This window comes from Odontesthes bonariensis, chromosome 8, assembly GCF_027942865.1.
Source record: "Odontesthes bonariensis isolate fOdoBon6 chromosome 8, fOdoBon6.hap1, whole genome shotgun sequence".
Classification (NCBI taxonomy): Eukaryota; Metazoa; Chordata; class Actinopteri; order Atheriniformes; family Atherinopsidae; genus Odontesthes; species Odontesthes bonariensis.
The window spans coordinates 34,629,243-34,645,683 of record NC_134513.1 but is presented as its reverse complement, the minus strand read 5'-3'; the positions used below and the strand labels follow the sequence as shown (position 1 = coordinate 34,645,683).

The 16,441-nt window shown below is 41.9% G+C and overlaps 1 long non-coding RNA gene across 1 annotated transcript; it reads left to right on the top strand.

The window, feature by feature from the left end:
- The first annotated feature begins 3,466 nt into the window (after positions 1–3,466).
- LOC142385878 (uncharacterized) lies at positions 3,467–4,316 on the top strand. The gene is made up of 3 exons (XR_012770259.1): positions 3,467–3,573; positions 3,722–3,992; positions 4,203–4,316. It is a non-coding gene; the product is annotated as an uncharacterized LOC142385878 (long non-coding RNA).
- Positions 4,317–16,441: the final 12,125 nt, after the last annotated feature.

The window sequence follows — 16,441 nt, the reverse complement described above, 5'->3', positions numbered from 1 at the left end:
GGCTGGCTGGAGATACAGGAAATGATTGAGGTCTACCAGAAGAGCGTGTTCAGCAGAGATGTGATCCAGGAGCTCCTCCCCCGTCATTACAACGAACTGATGGACCGGTTGCAGCACAGACTGCAGCACTGCGTGAGTACACGACCTTTAGCAGCCGCAGTCCCGTGACCCCGACTGCACACGGGCCCAGAAATCCTCAGCTCTAACGTGGTGTTCTCCATGTTCAGGTTTCATCCTCAAAACCTTCAAAATATCTCAACGACATCAAGAAAATGGAAAGAAAAATCAAAAAGGTAAAGACGTACACACCGTACCACGACTGTTCATACTTAGAAACACCTACAAGTCATTCTTTAGTTGAAGTCTAAAAAAGTAACACCACCCACGCTTTGTTGTGCCAGACCAGAGCCAAAGGAGCGCTGAAGGCTGTAGGAGAGTTCATCTTCATCCTCAGATGGATCGATGAGCTGGCACGACATCACATCTGATAGATCATCTTCATCACCATCAGCCTCACCATTCACAACAGGATAAACAGCCTGTTTATCCATGAACCTCATCATCCTCAGTGTTTCCATCACCTCTACCATCATCAGTCTAGATAAAACTGCCTCTTCAGCATCAACAACCTCACCATCATGCTCAGTATTATCTCCATTACCTCCATCATCATCTTCAGAGGATTGTTACTGTCAGTTTTTATTTAAAACTATCAGGTCAAATTGGTTTAAAGTGAGATTTTTTGCAGGATTAAAAGCACTTTAATTAGTTTTTATTTGATCAATTATGACAGAAGACTGATCAAAACTGATCTAAAAAGTGAAACCTTTGAGCCAAAATGCAGATCGCTGTTCACTGCTGTGTTTTTTGTTTTGTTTTAAGTACTGACATCATTTGGATCAGTGTAGCTTTATTCACAAACTAAGTTATTTTTGAGAAAATATTTATTTTATTTGAGTGTTTTCTGAAGATCACAGTTAAAATACTTGAAACTTTAATATATTGATTTTAAAACAGTATGAAGGAAGATATTTTTATAGTAATTATATCACATATATTTTTATGAATTTGTCACATTCTGAGTGAAATAAACGAAGCTTTCATTTTCATCCGTTTTCAGCTTCTGTGAGAGTTTGTATTGTTGTCTCTCTCTGCTGGTCAAAATGTGGTACTACAACACATGGAATCAAGACTCCCTTGGTTTTGCAAACAGCTTCATGTTAATGCAAAACTTTTAACTACTAATTACTAACTTTTCTAAGACCTTGATTCAATTCTGTGTGAAACATTGAAACTCTCTGCAGTTTCTCTTCTTACATCTTTTCTATCCTCTGCTGTGAAAAGCTGGTTCTGTTCATCCCACATTTTTATTTAATTTCTTTTCTAAAAAGTCATTGACAACTGATCCCGATCCTACAAAGTGTTTCAGAGCTCCATGCACGTTAGTTTCCTTTGGAAACCTTCAGTCCAGCCATGATGAGAGATATTAAAAGGCCCTCTTTGCTCAGAACGACAATCTGACTCCTGCCCCTTCACTTAGTTCTGACACCTTGTTCCTCACCATCAAAAGTTCAACTCAGAGCTGATGAAACCCACCCGAGTGTATTCTAAATGCAGAGTTCAGTTGAAAAGACACAACTGTATTAAATCTGCTGCAGTTTGATTTCACTGAAAAACTAAATTCTAAAAGGTCATTTACTTCTTAAAACTATTCTGATTATTTCCAGGCTGATATGAATATACGATCAAAAGCAAAAAGAAAGGAAAGGCGGAGTATATTAAGAAAAGAAGACACAAATACACATGAGGCAGTTTTTGGAATTTGAAGCCTGGCTTCGATTTTAGTTAGTGGAAGGAATAAATTAACAGTACGCTCAAACACAAACCCGAGTCACGATCTCTTCCTTTAGCTGGAAACTCCAACAGAGACGTTTGGACGAGCCACAGAACCCGCAGCCGTACCTCCGCCCCCGACACCCTGCGCCCTACATGCTGACACAACTCTGAACTCATCTTCATGGCTGTGCTGACTCAGCCCTGCTGCAGTGGACGCTCATTACTCTTAAAATACTTGCACATTTACACCTTCTAACCCCAGGCGTTGGTATTCTTAGCCCTTTAGCTTTCATTGAACCAGCATTAAAGGAAATACATTCAAGAAAAAAAAAAAAACCCTCATTTCTAATAAACTCTTCAACTTTTTTTTTAACCCTGCAGCAACTTAACGCTGAATACAGGAAACAGTGCATCTGTGAGTGAGCTTCCTCTTTTCATGAATCTTCTCTGAGATCTTGTTTGAACATGTTGCCATGGAGATAAGGTGATAAAGTCAGTAATGGTTTGTGTAAAATCCATGTAACTTCAAAGTTTAACTTCCTGATTACAAACATCTTCATATCAATACATTTAAAAAAAAATTGTCCAGTAGCCTATCTATCAAAAGACCAGAAAACTGAAATAAACAAGTATTTCTAATAATGTTACGGTGATATTTTCTCCACACTTCTGCTGGAGATGAGAACTTTATTCATTGAGGACATTGAGGAACATTATTCTGAAACTGCTTCACAATTTGTAGACGTTTTTTTGCAGATTGCTGAACTTCTGCCCATCTTAACTTCTGAGAGACTCTGTCTCTCTAAGGTGCTCTTTTTATACCCAATTATGCAACTGACCTGTCGACAATTAACTGCAACATGTCCCTCAAGGCCCTGTGATGGACTGGCGACCCAACCAGTGAACTCTGCACAACTGTTTTCCCAGCCCTCCTGGTGACCCTGAGTTGAATTCAGCGGATAATTACAGTTTTTCTCAGTCGCTTTTGGACAATTCTCAGATCAGAGTTGCAATTCTCAAAACTACGTGTTCAAATGTCACATCATTGTGTCACTTGTGCACATCAAACAAGCAGTTTCTCATTTCTTTCAGCAAGTTGCCAATGCTTTGGCACATCCATGCACATGATTATGTACAATTCTCTGCTGTTTCCTACATTATCAATTGCTTTTGTCATGTTGATCAAAATGTATTGTACAAGTCTCGGTTGAATAGTCTCACCCCCCACAACATTAAGGCATTAGTTCATCGTATAGGTCTTTAAATGCAAAATGGTTGAACAAGTTGTCATAATATGTCAAGCATATTTCTATACATTTCCATTAGACTTTTGTTCAAAATCTGTCCTGAATTGGTAAATTGCTCCCAGGTGAATGTTGACTTTCTCTAACGACCAATCAACTGACAAATATATATATAGCTGGAGCACAACACAATGTTTCAATGTCTGACAATGGAAGGAATTAGATGGGGCCAAAAGGCCAAGAGGAAGAGGAAGAGGAAGAGGAAGAGGAAGAGGAAGAGGAATGAGGTTGCGTGGCGGAGGAGTTGGGAGGCAGAACAGAGGAAGAGGCAGAAGAGGCTGAGGACATATGCGCGTTCCAGATGAGATCAGAGCCTTGTGGACCATGTTCTCAATCATGGGCTTACAATGGCAGAGGCTGGTCGAAGGGTGCAGCCAAATGTTGGCAGAACAACTGTGTCCTCAATCGTTCAGACTTTTCGTCGAGAGAACAGGTATGTAATCCAACAATAGGCACTGTTCTGTAATGCTTCATACAATGTAACAGTATTCCACATTACAATATAAGTAAGTATACTTCATACAGTGACATTTTATCTTACTCAATTTTGTGTTTTGCATTGCTATATTGTTTCCACATAGGACTGCAAGACAACTTCACAGGGGTGGCAGAGGGCCCCTTTTCACACCTGAACAGGAGGAGGCCATTTGCACCATGGTTATAGAGAACAATGCCATAAGACTTAGGGAGATACAGAGTGCCATTATAGAGGACAACAACATCTTTGCAAACATCCAAACAGTCAGCATCTCAACAATTGACAGGGTACTGAAAAGACACCAAATGCAAATGAAACAGCTGTACACTGTTCCCTTTGAAAGAGTGAAGGAGCTGCGCTACCATTATGTACAGGTAAAACATGTATTAGTATACAGTAGCCATACTTCACAGTAAACAGTACAACATTGCATAGTGATATACAGTACAGTAAGTGTGACCTTTACACATTTGCTATGGCTGTAGAAAAGAAGATGCAATATGTGCTGTATACATTTGATGTAACCTTATCAAAATGAAAATGCATGTAACTCATAAAACTAATTTTGTGTATTCTGGATATAGCGTATAATGGAACTGGAAGCAAGCGAGCCACCGCACAGCTTCATCTACATGGATGAGGCTGGCTTCAACCTCACAAAACGCAGAAGGCGTGGGCGAAATATCATCGGGCACAGAGCGACAGTTGATGTGCCAGGCCAATGGGGCGGGAACATAACAATGGGTGCTACCATCTCAGAAAATGGTGTGCTAACGCATATTCCCCTTATTGGTCCATATAACTAAGTTTTGATGAGAACTAACAGGAGAGATCACATTTCTCCAGTTTTAGCTTCTCTTCATTGGCTCCCTGTTAAATTCAGAATAGAATTTAAGATTCTTCTCCTTACATATAAAGCTCTTAATGACCAAGCTCCATCATGTCTTAAAGATCTCATTGTAAGATATTTTCCTAACAGAGCACTTCGTTCCCAAACTGCAGGTTTACTTGAGGTTCCCAGAGTTTCTAAAAGTAGAATGGGAGGCAGAGCCTTCAGTTATCAGGCCCCTCTATTGTGGAATAAGCTGCCAGTAAATGTCCGGGAAGCAGACACCCTTTCCACTTTTAAGACCAGGCTTAAAACTTTCCTTTTTGATAAAGCTTATAGTTAGGTCTGTTGAATCTGATAGTGTGTCTGCTAGTGTGTCTTGTTCTGCCTCCACCTCTGGCACCCTCTATACTTTCATTACCCCCTACCCGAACCAGGGTTTGCATCCCCACCCCGCTGTGACTGGTGTGCAGTTGGTGAGAGGCTGAGGTAGCTTGTGGCTGTAAAAAGATGGTTGTTGTGGTGTGAGGAGCAAATCTATATAGGGAGTATAGGGAATTACTCACTGAGTCTGGTCCTTTATTTTATTATTTATTTTTTCGTTAGCACAAGTTTCTTGTGTTTACCTTGAATAGGGATGGCTCAGGTAATCCTGAAACATCCCATAGTTAAGCTGCTATAGGCCTAGACTGCTGGGGGGCCTCATCTGTCACACCTTTCCTCACTTTACTCTCTTTATGTATATGTGACATTATTGTGGTCATTAACTCGTGTTTCCCTGTTTCAACAGATATCCTTTGAATGGTGTTACAGTGCCGCCGCCGCTGCGGCCCTCCCCCCTCCCCCCCTTTCTGTCTTCTCAAACCCCAGCTGGTCGAGGCAGATGGCCACCCTTCCTGAGTCTGGTTCTGCCAGAGGTTTCTTCCTGTTAAAAGGGAGTCGTTTCTCTCCACAGTCGCCTCAAGCACGCTCAGGCCGGGAGATTGGACCGAAAAACAAAGTTTTCAGTGCAATCTGTTGGTTTTCTTAGCTAGGAAATTGTTTTTGAATTGGCTCTATATGAACGAATTGGATTATTTTATGAATTATGATTATTATTAATTAATTGAATTCCAATTGGCTTGAATTGGACTTACTATCTAAGTGCCTTGAGATGACATTTGTTGTATTTGGCGCTATATAAATAAAAATGAATTGAATAACACAGAGCGTCTAGTCACCTTTTTAGACGCTCTTTACAGGGATCTCATCCCTGAACATGAGAGGTCAGATTGGAGATGACTTGCCAAAGCATGTGGTAATTTGTGACAATGTCAGCTTCCATCGCTCAAACATCGTCAGGCAATGGTTTGCAGCTCACAATAGGATGCTGATGGAGTTCCTCCCACCCTACTCCCCATTCCTTAACCCCATTGAAGAGTTTTTTCTGCGTGGCGTTGGAAAGTGTATGATTGCCAGCCACATACACAAATTACCCTTCTGGCTGCCATGGATGCGGCGTGTGAGGACATCACAGCAGATGCCTGCAGAGGCTGGATAAGACGCTCAAGAAGCTTCTTTCCACGCTGCATCGCAAGAGATAATATTCAATGTGACGTGGATGAGAATATGTGGCCCAACAGACAGGAACGTCAACAGGTCTAGGAAGACTGTCTGCACTGTAATTCCTACAGCACTGTATGTACAGTTTTCCCTTACTAGATTGTAGGTTCACATTTCTACTTTTTCTTTGTGCTATGCAGTGCTGTCTTTTTTTTTTGTACAAATTACAAACCGTAAAAGGGTAATTGTGAATCTTGTCTCTTGTAATCAATCTCACACATACACTAAGGTGTAAATTACAATGATTGTCATCAAGACTTAGCCATAGTTTACATCAGAACGTCCCTCCAGAGTACACTGTTATATTGACAACATGACTAAGCAATTTGACTCTTATCCGTACACAAGGACTTGACATTCTACTGGCACTGACATGTTCATTGACACAGATATTTAGTTTTGAGAGATGAACTAAGGATTTTGAGCAAGAGAATGGCTTTTGCAGGTCATCCATGGTGTTTTGCTATTTGTCCAAATAGTTTTGAGAAATGGCGTACTGTTTTGCAAATGGCGAGGATGATTCGAGAATTGTACCAAAGCGACTGAGGAAAAACTGTAAGAGCTGCTTCTTTTCAGTACCACCTACTTTTCAGCCAACTGTTTTGAGACATGCAGTTCATAATTTCCCATTCTCTGTAGGTTTTTTGTGTTTTAGCGTTTTTTAGATTTCTAAATCACTGCATTCTGTTTTTCTTATCATTTAGTCCAACTTATTTTGGACTTTGGGTTGTAGAAACATGAAGCAATAACTAGATATTTAAAAACTTGTTTATATATGCGCTGTAGCAGCTTTCAGAGCGTTAGAGCTGTTACAGGGATTTGTACACTTTAGTTCAGCAGTGACGTAGTCTGAAGGAGAACAACCAGGCTAAGTCAGGTTTACCCGTAAAGATCCACACAGGAGTTTCTACACTGAAAAGATAGAAAATGTAAATGCACCTGAAATAACTGACCAGTCTTAAGATCATGAGCCTGACAGGTGTTAAAGAGACCAGGAAAAAACAAGGACGAGCAGAAAAATGATCCATCTGAGAGAAATCAATATGTGGTTGGAGAAGAGCTGCGTCGGAATGCGAAAGGATAAGTGAGTGGGTTAGTATTATATTACACACTATAAACTGTAAGTTGTTTTCTATGAACAACTTTCAGGAGAATGTGAGACAGTTTGATGCAGTTGCTGTTCACACAAACGCATCACTGCGGGAGGCGTTCTGCTGGAAATGCACTCTCCCAGCTCATCTGCCTTTACACACAATTTAAGTAACATCCCATTCTTAATCCAGAGGGTTTAACATGACGTCGGCCCACCCTTTGCAGCTATAACAGCTTCGACTCTTCTGGCCAAGCTTTCCACAAGGTTTAGGAGTGTTTATGGGAATTTTTGACCATTCTTCCAGAAGCGCATTTGTGAGGTCAGACACTGATGTTGGACAGAAGGCCTGGCTCACAGTCTCTGCTCTAATTCATCCCAAAGGTGTTCTATCTGGTTGAGGTCAGGACTCTGTGCAGGCCAGTCAGGTTCTTCCACACCAAACTGGCTCATCCATGTCCTGGGCTCTCAAGTTTTCAAGTTTGCTTGGAGTGAGATTCGGGCGGGGCAGGGGCCGGGCCGTGTGCGCAGGGGGTTTCTTTCGTTTTTTTTTTTTGGGGGGGGGGGCTGGTCCCTTGCAGTATCCCATCGCCATAAACTAGCTACTTAAAGAACAAAGAAATTGTTTTATTTATACCAAAATCACAAATCTTCACTTTTGCTCTAAATTCTTTTTAAGACTGTTGTTTTAAGTGTTTGTGGCAGATTTTGATGCTTGATGACTGATGGCTGAATGGCTCCCATTTAAAGCACTGTGACTCAATGTCAGCCATTTTTTATTAAATGTGGTCTGCTGAATATCAGATCTCTCCTTTCGAAGTCTCTGTTAGTGAATGAGTTGATTTGTGATCATCATATTGATATATTTTGTCTTACAGAAACCTGGCTGCAGCAGGAGGATCATGTTAGCATTAATGAATCAACTCCCTGTGACTGTTTAAATGTTCACGTTCCTCGAACCACAGGCAGAGGAGGAGGAGTGGCAGCTATTTTCAGATCAGGGTTACTCATCAGTCCCAGACCCAAGATTAGTTTGAGCTCTTTTGAATCTCTGATTCTCAGTTTTTCCCACGCAAAGTGGAAATCCCAGAAACCTCTTGTGTTTGTTGTTGTGTATCGTCCACCTGGCCCTTATTCTGAGTTTCTGTCTGAATTCTCAGAGTTTTTATCCCAGTTGGTGCTGAGTACAGATAAAGTCATTGTAGTGGGTGACTTTTATATTCATGTAGATGTTGAAAATGACAGCCTGAATATGAACTTTAATTCTATATTAGACTCTATTGGATTTTCTCAGAGTGTTCACAGACCGACTCACTGCCTTAATCACACCCTTGATCTTGTGCTGACTTATGGCATTGAGAGTGAACAGTTAACAGTGTTCCCTCATAACCCTGTCTTATCTGACCATTTTCTGATAACCTTTGAGTTTACATTACTTCACTACACAGTTTCTGAGAAGAAATTTACGTATAGAAGGTGTCTATCAGAGGATGCTGTAACCAGATTTAAAGAATTAATTCCATCATCCTTTTCTTCACTGCCATGTGCAGATATGACAGAGGACGACTACCTAAACTTTACTCCAGCAGCACTTGACTCTCTTGTTGACAGCACTATAGTTTCAATGCGTACAGCACTGGACAATGTTGCCCCTCTGAAAAAGAAGGTAATCAGTCAGAAGAGGTTGGCTCCTTGGTATAATTCACAGCTGCGTGCTTTAAAGCAGACTGCAAGAAAGCTGGAGAGACAGTGGCGTTCCTCTAATTTAGAAGAGTCTCAGTTAGTCTGGAAAGATAGTTTAACAATGTATAAGAAAGCCCTTCGTAAAGCTAGAACTGCTTATTATTCATCATTGATAGAAGAGAATAAGAATAATCCCAGGTTTCTTTTCAGCACTGTAGCCAGTCTGACTAAGAGTCCGAGCTCTGCTGAGCCAGTTATTCCTTTAACTCTCAGCAGTGATGATTTCATGAGCTTCTTTATCAATAAAATTGTTTCTATTAGAGAGAAGATTGATGGAGTCCTTCCCACTATTATCAGTGATGTATCATCAAGTACAGCAGCTTTAGAAGTATCTTTAGAACCTGATTTGTATTTAGACAGCTTCTGTCCAGTTGATCTCTCTGAGCTAACAACAGCAATAGTCTCTTCTAAACCATCAACTTGTGTTTTAGACCCAATCCCAACCAGACTGTTCAAGGAGGTTTTCCCATTAATTGACACTTCCATATTGGATTTGATCAATCTGTCTTTGACAGGATATGTACCTCAGACTTTTAAGGTTGCTGTAATTAAACCTTTACTTAAAAAACCTACTCTTGATTCAGAAGTGTTAGCTCATTATAGACCTATATCCAATCTCCCTTTTATGTCTAAAGTTCTTGAAAAAATAGTTGCAGCTCAGCTTTGTGATCACTTACACAGAAATAATCTGTTTGAAGAGTTTCAGTCAGGATTCAGAGTGCATCATAGCACAGAAACTGCACTGCTGAAAGTTACCAATGATCTCCTCTTAGCCTCTGATAGCGGACTTGTGTCTGTGCTTGTCCTGTTGGATCTCAGTGCTGCATTTGATACGGTCGATCACAGTATCTTATTACACAGACTTGAACATGTTATTGGGATTAAAGGAACTGCATTAGGCTGGTTTAAGTCATATTTATCTGATAGATTTCAGTTTGTTCTTGTAAATGAAGAATCTTCCTCACACACCAGAGTAAGTCATGGAGTTCCCCAGGGTTCTGTGCTTGGACCGATTCTTTTCACTTTATACATGCTTCCATTAGGTAACATTATTAGACAGCATGGCATAAATTTCCATTGCTATGCTGATGATACTCAGCTGTACTTATCTATAAAACCAGATGAACCCAATAGGTTGGTCAGACTACAAGCATGTCTTAAAGACATAAAGACCTGGATGACTCAGAACTGTCTGCTTCTAAATTCAGACAAAACTGAAGTCGTTATCTTTGGACCTGAGCGTTTCAGGGAGAAATTGTCTAGCTATATAGTTACTCTAGATGGTATTTCCTTGGCTTCTAGTTCTACAGTGAGGAACCTTGGAGTTATTTTTGACCAGAACTTATCATTTGACTCGCATATAAAACAGGTTTCTAGGACTGCCTTCTTTCACCTTCGTAATATTGTTAAAATCAGGAACATCTTGTCTCAGAGTGATGCAGAAAAACTAATTCATGCATTTGTTACTTCAAGATTGGACTACTGTAATTCTTTATTATTGGGCTGTCCCACATATTCTCTGAAAAGCCTTCAGTTGATCCAAAATGCTGCAGCCAGAGTTTTGATGAGAACTAACAGGAGAGATCATATTTCTCCAGTTTTAGCTTCTCTTCATTGGCTCCCTGTTAAATTCAGAATAGAATTTAAGATTCTTCTCCTTACATATAAAGCTCTTAATGACCGAGCTCCATCATATCTTAAAGATCTCATTGTAAGATATTTTCCTAACAGAGCACTTCGTTCCCAAACTGCAGGTTTACTTACCCCAGCTGGTCGAGGCGGATGGCCACCCTTCCTGAGTCTGGTTCTGCCAGAATCTGCTCATACCAGTCACCTTTGAAAAAAATTAACCACGGAAGCCTAATTACACTCCTACATATTTTTCATTTTTCATTAAGTTGCTCATGTCAAAGGGTGTGTGCTGAATATTTAGGCCTTCTACTCCAACGAACACTTTAATCGGCAGGTATTGGTCTTTTACAAAGAGTAGGAAAACTATAGTAACTAATAAAAGATTCAAATAAATGAAGATATGACCTGCTGATGATCCTGACAGTTCTCTTCCACCTCCAGCTCATCTACAACTTCTGCACGCGTGCTTGCAGCTGAAAGCTATTTCAGACCTCACCCGGCAACAAGAAATTCTGTTTTCTGATTGGCTGAAAAATTCTATTTTGTGATTTGCCGATGGGTTGCTAAATCAAGACAGCTGTACCAGCACAGTAACCTGCCATTGACTCGTTTATAGTATAGGCCATTAGAATTTCCGTGCGACGAAGTTGATCATTTCTCAGTGTGAGAAATGGCATGTGTGGCGTGTGAGCGTGTGAACTTGTTGAAATGCATGAGTTTCACGCTCATTGCGTGAGACTTGAGAGCCCTGCATGTCTTTATGGACCCTGCTTTGTGCACTGGTGCGCAGTCATGTTGGAACTGGAAGGGGTCATCCCCAAACTGTTTCCACAAAGCTGGGAGCATGAAATTGTCCAAAATCTCTTGGTATGCTGAAGCACTCAGAGTTCCTTTCACTGGAACTAATGGCGCTTTTCCACCAGCTCGCTTCGGCTCGGCGCGCTATTGCGTGTTTCCACTAGCACGCAGTACCTGCATCCGGCAAGATTTTTTGTACCACCTCAGCCCTGGTTCCAAGCGGGCCGAAGCGTTACTAAAACGTTACGTCAGCTGACTGCCTTCCACTGATTGGGCGATGAGTGTCGTCACTGGAAGCGTCATAACGCGGATAATAAAAGCTAGCGTTAGCAACCGTTAGCTTACCTCCAAACGTCGTCTTTTTGAAGCTCGTAACAAAACTCTCCGGTACTTTTCAATACTGTTTTGTCTGGCGGCCAGGAGTCTTCTCTGGCTCTTTTCTCTTGCCTTCTGTGCGACAAAAAGCCACAGGGTGAGCAGCAACACGCGCAGCCGTGTTACGACGACCCCGCCCACGTCGAGGAGGCACGAAGTGTAATGGAAACACAACTAAACCGAGCCGTGTAGAGCCGTGTAGAGGTAGTGGAAAAGTGCCATAAGGGGCCAAGCCCAGCTCCTGAACAACAACCCCACACCATAATCCCCCCTCCACCTAACTTTACACTTGGCACAATGCAGTCAGACAAGCACCGTTCCCCTGGCCAAACCCAGACTCCTCCGTCAGATAGCCAGATGGAGAAGCGTGATTCATCACTCCAGAGAAGGCGTCTCCACTGCTCTACAGTCCAGTGGCGGCGTGCTTTACACCGCTGCATCCGACGCTTTGCATTGCACTTGGTGATGTATGGCTTGGATGCAGCTGCCATGGAAACCCATTCCATGAAGCTCTCTACGCACTGTTCTTGAGCTAATCTGAAGGCCACATGAAGTTTGGAGGTCTGTAGCGACTGACTCTGCAGAAAGTCGGCGACCTCTGCGCACCATGCACCTCAGCTTCCGCTGACCCCGCTCTGTCATTTTACCTGGCCGACACTTCCTGGCTGAGCAGCTATTTAGTAGGGAGGAAACTTCACAACTGGACTTGTTGCACAGGTGGGATCCTATCACGGTACCACGCTGGAATTCACTGAGCTCCTGAGAGCGAAACATTGTTTCACAGATGTTTGTAGAAGCAGTCTGGATGCCGAGGTGCTTGGATTTAAACACCTTTGGCCATGGAAGTGACTGGAACACCTGAATTTAATTATTTGGAAGGGTGAGTGAATACTTTTGGCAATATAGTGTATCTGTTCATAACCACTATACCGAGGAGTGAGTGGAAAGCGATATACAGGTCAGCAGAAAGAACCATCTCTCACCAACGAACACACACTTGCAGAGCGGCAGCAAATGCTCCAAAATATCTGCTGACACGTTCAGACATGAGAGTTAACCGTCTGACAAAAGAATAACACGACCATAAATTATTTGTTTAATTTGCTAACATACTGTAAAAAACATTGGTGGGAAAGTCAAGCCGTTACCACACACATGGGAGGATGTGGTGTGTGTGTGTGTGTGTTACTGACAGTTGGCCCACAGAAAAAAAATGTTAAACTCAGTTTAAGGTTTCTAGGAAACAAACATGCAGTGATGGGTTAAAATGGGGGAGATGACCAGTTAATTCCAGTTAAATAACGTTGAGCTTGAATACCAACAGCCACTCTGTGTGCACGTCAGAATAGCTCAAAGGATTTCTCTGCTGAAACTGCTGCCATAGCATTTCATGCAGCGCTTGCATTTCACTTTCTTCTTGTCTGTGAAAATGATTTACAGGTTCATAAAAACCTCTGTATTATGTTTCATTGTCTCATTTATCTATTTATTTTTTTGTCCACATGCTTTTATTCACCAACACAGAATGTTCAATGTGGCTTTGGCTACTTTTGTGATCATTCAATCCCAGTTTCTGCATCTTTTCACACCTTTAGACTATGTAAAATGATGACATTTACTCCTCAGCCACAGTAATCCCTTTTGACCACGATGCTGCCTTCTGCTTCCCTGTAACAAGTTTACTATACCACAGCCTCCCTGTCCTCAAACTTCAATCTTATTAATCCTCCTTTTTTCATTTCTTTGATTAAAACCAGCAAAGTTGCATTTTGCAATAGCTGTAATAAGCAGATTTCTGAGTAAGTAATCAAAAAGAAGCCTAAACGACAGCTGATCAGTAATGGAGCATGAACTCAACATGTGGTTATCCACAGTGTTGCTGTGAATAACAAAATGTTAACACACATCATGACGGAGGGGAAGTGCAGAGGGTGTCCAGATTTAAGTTTCTGGGCCATGACGTCAGCGAGGACTTCAAGTGGGCCGTCAACTCTGCTGCTTTGGTCAAAAAGGCTCAGCACAGATTTGACTTTATCAGAACCTTGAGGAAGGCCCACCTCTCTGCCATGTTGAAGTCTTTCAACCACTGCATGGTAGAAAGTAGACAGACATTATACTGCATCACGGTCTGATATGGAAACTGCTCAAAAGCTGACAAATTGGCACCACAGAAGGTCTTTAAAACTGCACAAAGATCACTGGTCTCCCACTAACACCCCCCCCTTGTGGACATTTATAGGTCTCGCTGCCACAGCAGAGCTGGTAACATAATAAAGGACAGCTCCCACCCTTTTCATGACCTGTTGGCACAACAATCATCTGGAAGAGAGCTCTACAGACTTCCAGATTCAGAAGCAGCTTTTTCCCTCTGATGCCTTAGACAATTAAAAACATCCCAAATGGAATTACATGCACAATGTCACTTCTAATCTGTTTATACGTATCTATTTACTTTATCTACAAACTAACTTTTTATGCATAGTTCTTGTTTAATGAGAGGCATCAAAAATGGTTGTATGTCACATGCAATGACAGGAAAGGTATTATATTCTATGAAAAAAAAATGGGACAGGAAATAGCTTGAGATAACCGGACCTCTGGTCCCATGTTTCTGCTGACCTGAACTCCAAGGCCTGTTTTATCTGAACCAACTTGCTTTGAATGTGTCACACCCATCATGGAAATGAAATACCAAAGCCAGATGAGCATGTCCATTGTTTTATAGCTGTTTCTCCTGTTGTTGCCAAGGTTTCATTTCTTGGTCATGAAAACTTAAATTTTTCAAATTCAAACCCATTTTTTTCTGTGCAATGTGCACATGTAGGTAAATGTAAATACCAAAACTGCATGGATTTTTCTTTAGATCAATTAAATGCATTGGGGAATTCCTCGAAATACCAACTAAATGCCACAATGATGATTCAGGTTTCACTGAACATGTTGTGGTGGCATTTCCACCAGCAGAGATGATGCAGTGACATTTTTTTTCTCTCTCAGCAGTAACACTTTTCCACTTGAACAGTGGGACCCCGACCCATCACTATGATCACATTTATTCCAGCCTTAGACGTGATGCCCCGAGCTTAGTCTCGACTCCAGGGCCTTTTTGCCACAGGTGTATAAACACTGAAATCATGAGACCCTCTGCCTGAACAGGTCGACTCATTATGTGTCTTTTGAAAGTAATTTACAGCACTGGCGAACACTGTTTAATATATATTTTTTCTTTTAATTTCCATTCATCCATTGTGTTCCACTTATCTGAGGTTGGATATCCAACAACACTCTAGTTCCTGCAGGGGGAACCTGAGATATTCCCAGGCCAAAAGGGATTTATAATCCCTCTAGTAAATTTGGGGTCTACCCTGGTTCCTCTGGTAATCTGGATGCTTTTTAACCAGATGCCTGAACCACCACAGCTGACTCCGTTCACTGTGGAGGAGCAGCAGCTCTACTCCGAGTATCCTTCCGGATGGTCAATCCCCTCCACCAATCTCTGAGGCTGAACCCAGCCACCCTCTGAAGGAAATTCATTCCAGCTGCTTGTATCTGCGATCTCATTCTTTTGGTCACTAACTAGATCTCACGACCATAGGTGAGGGTTGGAATGAATACAGACCAGTAAACCAAATGTGTGACCTTCCGGCTCAGCTCCCTCTTAACCCCAACGAACCGGAGCAGCGCCCTCATTACTGCTGATGAAGCCCCAATCCGTCTGTCCATCGCTCACTCCAACTTGCCTTCACTTGTGAACAAGATCTCTAGATACTTAAACTTCTCCATGTGAGGCAAGGACATTTATTCAAGCTGAAGGGAGCACTCCACCCTTTTCTGGTTGGGAACCATGGTCTCAGATTTGTAGGGGCTGACTTTCATCCCGACTGTGAACCCCTCCAGTGTGTGCTGAAGGTCATGGCTCGAAGAAGCTACCAGAACCACATCATCCACAAAGAGCAGAGATGTAACCCTGAGGCTTCCAAACCAGACACCCTTCTCTCCCTGACTACCCCTCAAGTTCCTGTCCATGAAAGTCACTAACAGGATCAGGGACAGGGAGCAGGCCTGGCAGAGTCCAACACGCACTGTAAACACGCTTGACTTTGTGCCAAGAATGTGGGCACAGCTCAGCACAGCTGACCACTTTCACAAGGTAATCTATGGTAATCTTGGTTTCTCATGTCTTGAAGAGCGCCTTTCACACATGCTACACTTTCCATTACTCTGGTGGCATCTGAACGTGTCGCTGACGTGTGTGATTCATCCCCTGGTGCTTTTCTTTAACTGTCTGTAATGGCAATCATAATATGGTGCTAACCAACCCTTGAACTAAAACGGTCAGAACAAAAATCTGTCCTGTAAAATGCAGCCCTTAAAAGAGGAATGAGGGAAATACACTTCATGTAAGTGTTTCCATATCAGTCGCCACAAGGTCTGCATAAGTAGGACGTTAGGTGGGTGAATGAAGCAGCTGAATGCTATGCTTTCAAGCATGGGCCTTTGTGAGACGGGAGATCGAGACCAACCTACGTTTACTGACTGTTTAACAGAAAATAGCTTTACAAAAACACTTTTCTTTCTTCCTGGTTAGGTTCAGACAAAAACACTGCTTTGGGACAATTAGAAAATAATCATGGTGTGAGCTAAAATACATTATTTTTACAATGTGACGGTCATTGTCAAGGACATCCTTTCTATCCTTCATATGCAACTGCTCTCACAACCACCAGAGGTCACATATTTTGGAAAGTCCGCAC